This window comes from Mus pahari, chromosome 19 (genome assembly GCF_900095145.1).
Source record: "Mus pahari chromosome 19, PAHARI_EIJ_v1.1, whole genome shotgun sequence".
Lineage (NCBI taxonomy): Eukaryota > Metazoa > Chordata > Mammalia > Rodentia > Muridae > Mus > Mus pahari.
The window spans coordinates 82,124,067-82,130,123 of NC_034608.1; the positions used below are offsets into that span (position 1 = coordinate 82,124,067).

Genomic DNA, 6,057 nt, shown 5'->3' on the forward strand with positions numbered 1-6,057 from the left:
GTTTATAAACAAGATTGTAAGTAATGTCAACCCTGACCTAATATTTAAAAAGTCAGCATATCGCTGGAAAGATTAAAGCATATGTATTTTATAAACTAGTGTAATTACTTAAATGTGAAAGGTTAAAAAGTGTGCCTTGCAATGGGAGTACAATTTCATGTTTGTTAAATGTCTATGGAAAAAAATAAATTATTTTACCTTTGAAGTGACTGAAGTACCCTTATTTTAAAACACATGATTTTGTATAGCCTTTGATCAGAAACATGATGGTCCGTGCCGAACCCAGGCCAGCCTCCACAATTCCTGGTGGCTGCTACACTTCTGCCTATGCTTTGCATTTCCCCAGCAGGCCTCCATGAGGGCATTCATAGAAATGATCACACCACCAAATGGCAGAGTTGTGCCTTTTAGGACCTAACCCAGGATATAATGGATGGTTATCAACTCTGCATTACCCATCTCAAATCCTATACAAATCTAATACACTCTTATTCACATGAATACACCGAATACCACAATGTACAAACTGCATGCAATTTTACTCTCCCTTAATTTACATGTTTTCAAGACTTTTGTTGTCTGGGTATTTCCTGTCAAAGTTGAGAACACAAAGAGTTCCTTACCCTGGATGAGGAACACCCATCCATCTAACAGTCTCCCATTAACTGACTGACTTCTTTATCCACTGGTTGGCACCACGCACTTCGAAGGGAGGCTCGCCGCTGTAGATGTGATAGCCTAGTTCCTCCAGTGGTGGCTCAGGATCAGCCGTGGCAAACTGGGCAGCATCCTCGATTTCTTTCCTCACTTCTACATCAATCTCCTTTAATTCTTCGACCCTGGCAAGATTGCTGTTCACCATTCTGTCCTTGAGAAGCATGATAGGGTCGCTCTTACTTCTTACTTCCTGGATCTCCTCTCGAGTGCGGTAGCTTACTCCAGGGTCACTCATGCTATGTCCGTGGTAGCGGTAAGTCTGTAGCTCCATCAGGGTGGGCCCCTTACCAGACCTGCAATAGGCAGCTGCAAACTTTGTTGCCTCTCGGACACACAAGATACCCATTCCATCTACCCTGAGTCCAGGAATAAAATCTCCTCTTTTGTAGTAGTCCGTACTGGCTGCTGCTCTCTCGACAGATGTCCCCATGCCATAGCGGTTGTTTTCACAGATGAAAATGCAAGGTAATTTCCACAGTGCTGCCATATTGTAAGCTTCAAATATCTGACCCTGATAATGTCAAACAGACCTCATCTTTTCCATTGTACTTGCAGGCCAGAGCAATTCCTGCTCCCAGGGGCACCTGAGCTCCAACGATGCCTTTGCCTCCATAGAAGTTCTTGGCGTACATGTGCATTGACCCACCTTTCCCTTTAGCACAACCTCCTCTTCGTCCTGTTAGCTCTGCAAGAATTGCTCGGACGGGTAGGCCTCGAGTGAAGGTGAAGCCATGAGCTCGATAGGCAGTGATGAGATGGTCCGTGGGGTTTATGCCAGCCTCCAGGCCCACGCAGCAGGCTTCCTGACCATCACACAAGTGACAGAAACCATGAATAGTTTTCTGCTTATACAGCTGATCTGCCTTTAGCTCCATCCGGCGCACAGTCTGCATCATCCTGTAGTACTTGAGCCCATCCTCTCTGGTGAGCACTGTGGTGACTGTAGGGCCCTCTTCTAGCCGATGAAGGTCACATTTCTTAATCTCAAATGTAGCATCATTTGCAAAATTACGGGAAGCAACCAGCACTCGGCTTGCCGGCTTATGCCCAGCGCCTGCCAACACGCGGGACACAGCGGCAAGCATCTTCCTCATGGAGTGCAGCAGACTCACGCAGCGACCGCGGCACCCAGGCACTCAAAAGGAGTGGTGCGGGCGTCCCCAAGTCTCCTTGAGGCGCCCGGAGCCCGAAGAGATGTTTTCTTGATGGGACTTAGTACTACAGTTATTTGTGGGACTAAGGGCAAATATTTAGAATGCAGTTAGAGATTATCATGGTTTAGTTGGTTGTCCTTCAAGACCCAAGAATTCACTAGCTCTGGGAAGTTGGTTATGGTTCTAGTAGTAGGCATGATTTTCTTCTTCTTGAATGGGCCTTAAGTCCAGATAGAGAGCTGTTGGCTACCACCAAGGTACATGTGCTCTTAGAGTTGTCATGCCATACATAGGCATCATAGCTAGGTGGGACTGCTGGTTGTCTCCTTCATTGGAAGCTTGGATGCTACCTTCTGGTACCATGAAAGCTATTCCCCAGGGAGGAAGCATTCAGTTCATTTACAGTTCAGGGTTCTCTGGACCCTGTGTGTGAAGTGCATGGTGTCTTTATCAATACATATTACCTTAAATCTCTGTGGAGGACAACCAAGGGCATTTTATTTATTTATTTTATTAGATATTTTCTTTAGTTACATTTCGAGTGCTATCCCCTTTCCTAGTTTCCTCTCTGAAAATCCCCTATGCCCTCCCCTCTCACCCTGCTCCCCAGCCAACCTACTCCCACTTCCTGGCCCTGGCATTCCCCTATACTGGGGCATAGAATCTTTGAAAGACCAAGGGCCTCTCCTCCCATTGATGACCAACTAAGCCATCCTCTGCTACATATGCATCTAGAGACACAAGTCCCACCATGTGTTTTCTTTGATTGGCGGTTTATTCCCAGAGAGCTCTGGGAGTACTGGTTAGTTCATATTGTTGTTCCTCCTATGGGGCTGCAGACCCCTTCAGCTCCTTGGGTACTTTCTCTAGCTCTTTCATTGGGGACCCTGTGCTCTGTATAATGGATGACTGTGAACATCCACTTCTCAATTTGTCCGGCACTGGCAAAGCCTCACAGGAGACAGCTATATCAGGCTCAGCCAAGGGCATTTTAATGATAGTGTTCACTATCATATATCCCCAGTAGAGTCTGTCTTGAAAGGACACAATTAATCAAGAGAGGACAAGTGAAAGTGGAGAGCAAACTCTGCCCATCCTATATTAGTTAATAAGAAATCGAATGGTCCAACATATGTCTCCAGTGGAATTATTTATTATAAGGTGTAAAGGTGTTCCTGGGAAAAATTAAGTTGTAAGAAATGTTAGTGGTGAGGGTGTCCACTATCTTTCAATGACACAGAAATCAACCGCTTCAGTTTCATTGAGATTAAAGGATTGCCCTTCAACACTAATTACACAATCGCAGGGGAGTGAGGTTCAAAGAGCACAGGAGAGAGGAGCCCGTGGAAACTCTGCTTTGGATGAAGAGCTGTGTCTGTTCTGGGCAAGATGCCCAGAACAGTGCATCGCTTAGCTCATTTCTGAGCCCATTCTTTAGCCCCTCCTTGAATTTCCTCAGACTCCTAGCAGCTGACAACATCCTATCCTCTATGGAAACCTTGTAGTTTTCTCTGTCAACTCCCTGCCCTGGGATTTATTTTCTTCAGATGTGGTTCCCATTTCCCTTTCCAGTGGCTCCTCTACCATCATCTGCAAATACCCTATAGTGATCCTTGATTATGAAAGAGAGTTACAGGGAACCAGAGCTGAATGCAGATCTCCTGTAAGCTATAATGACTGCTGATTGATGGCCTTGCTATATGACCAGCTTCTCAGGTCCTGTTCTCTAGATGGTCAAGGGCTGGTTTGGTAGGGAATAGATTCATAGTATCAGTGCGGTGGGAAGCTATGCCTTTCACTGTGGGAGAGGTCCAAGAAACAAATGAGAAAGGGTAGAAAATACACATATACAGAGACTGACATGAGCACTAATCACTAGCTCTCTGTCATTCTATTTAGTAATAACTAGATGAAGATACATAGCCCACACCAGCTGAGTCCCTCCTACTTGTACTTGTACTGCTTGGGGCCTTCAGGTACAGCATAGATGGCTTTCCTTTGGCCCAATCTGCCTTTAATTCTGTGTTGTACATCTTCTCATAACTCCATTTGGGGAAAATAAAGATTTTTTTGGCAAATAAAAACATTCATAATATATGTATATGTCACACAAAGATACAGAGACAGAAACAGAACCAAGGAGGGTGAAGATATCATAAACACTTAAATTCTGTACATTAGCCTGCTCTCCTAATGTTGTGTTTATAAAAATATAAAGAGGGGGTGGGCTATGTTCTATGGAGGTGTGGTAAAGTATGAGGGAAGGGAGTGCCTTAGTGGGCCCATGCTGAGGCATCCCTTACCCCTGAGGGACCAGCCACATGACCATACAGTGTAGAATAGAGTTTATTAAGGGCATGGGGAGGGGAGTTAAGAGAGTAGTAGAGGCAGAGAAAGGGAGAGAGAGAGAGAGAGAGAGAGAGAGAGAGAGAGAGAGAATAGGCCAGCGATGAGTGCGTGGAGAGAGAGAGGGGAAAAGGGAATGGGAGGGGGGGAGGGAAACAGAGAAAGAACAAGAGAGTAAGAGAGGGGACAGGCAGCCCTTTTGACCCACCTGTGAATGCTGGCTAATCAGCAGTGGACAAGTATCCATGTGATCAGTAGAGAAAAGCTAAATGCTTTCTGATGGCTCTGAAATTCCTTTGGAAGAGGCCTCAGCCTGTCTACCTTGACTTTCTTTCATATAGCATTTCAAAAACACAAGAAAAGTAGCATAAGTTAGTTACTCCTAAACCTGACATAGGTCAAGCATCTATGTGAGTCTCTTATGAATTCTGGCGAAAAGCCAATTGTATGCATGTATGTATGTATGTATGTATGTATGTGTCTGTCTGAATGTCTGTCTGTCTATCTATCTATTATAATTCAAAAGTTTGTCCAGGCTCTATGTAAAGTAGCTTTGCTTTCCAGACCTGTGTAAGTCATTGACCCAATCCTTTCCAGAGGCACACTGAATTGTTCTCCATTTCTCAGGAAAAGAAGGCAGGGAAGATGTGAAGGCTCATGAGCATTCTGGGGGAGAACACAGGCCTTAGATAAAAGCTCATAAGGCAAGCATGATCACGGAAAATCATGAGGGAAATCCATAGGACCACGTGACTTACAAACAGCATCCCAACAGGCTGCCGTCTTCCAGAGTCCTGACCCTATGTCCCCAGCTGACGAACTGCTCCTTTCACTAACCTTTTGAACGGCCTAAAAAAAAAATCAATGCTGATGATATCGGTCAGGTCTTCTCTGGTCTTTCTCAGTCTTCAGATTTCTGTTGATTTTCCAGTCTCTACTGCTGCAGAAGATAAAAGCTCGCTCCGCTTCCACAATGTTCATCCCCTCTTTTTAACCTTCATCTTATATGAAAGGAGCCAAGGCTCACTGTGGTCTGGTACTGTGGCCTCTTTCTTTCTTATGTGTCCATTGGATTTATTCATCTGCTGGCTAATGAAGAGGAAACCATCATCAGGAAAAGTCAGATTTGCCAAGTTTCTCGTGTGCATTCATGCTTGAGGTTGCCCTTGTGTGCACGCCTTCCTCACTCAATGGGACAGTAGCAGAATAGGGTTCCAGGGTGGAGCTTTCCTTCAGTCCTTCAGAGAGAGGTTCCCTTACTTCACCTTTGGATCTTTCTGTGGAATAGTTGGTTGCCAGATGGATCTTTTCTTTGTACAAAGGAACTTTTTTTTCTTTTGCCAGCTGCTTAAATAACTCTTTAATTTTGGATTTCTATAATTTGACTAGAATATATTCCAATGTCAAACACATAGAATCAGGCTTGCCCAGAATCTTTGTCTCTCTTGTTTATCGGCTCTGATTTCTGCAGTCCCTCCCCTGCTCTCACACAGTTTTCTCTCCCATTTGTGAATGTTGCCCTTCAGCTGCTCCAGGAGAATGGTCCCTTGTCCGGTCTGTGTTGATTTCCCTGTAGCTAGTTTGGGAATCGTGTGCCATCCTTGTCAGCCTTTACTGTGAATACCAAGCTTGTCATGTCTTTTCAGTTTGTTTTGGAGATTCTATTTTAATTAGAACATTCTCCCTCCAGTCCCTCCCATTATCTTCCCCTGCCTCACTCCCATTCAAATTCATGGCCTCTTTCTTCCATCAATTGTTATTGCATGCATCTATGTATTTCTATATATCTGTACATACACACACACACACACACACACACACACACACACACACACACACA

The 6,057-nt window shown here is 44.7% G+C and overlaps 1 pseudogene across 1 annotated transcript; it reads right to left on the reverse strand.

The window, feature by feature from the left end:
* Positions 1 to 423: 423 nt before the first annotated feature.
* LOC110336778 lies at positions 424 to 1,844 on the reverse strand (annotated as a pseudogene). Its single transcript, XR_003842544.1, has one exon. The product of XR_003842544.1 is annotated as a pyruvate dehydrogenase E1 component subunit alpha, somatic form, mitochondrial pseudogene (transcript).
* Between the last annotated feature and the right edge of the window lie 4,213 nt (positions 1,845 to 6,057).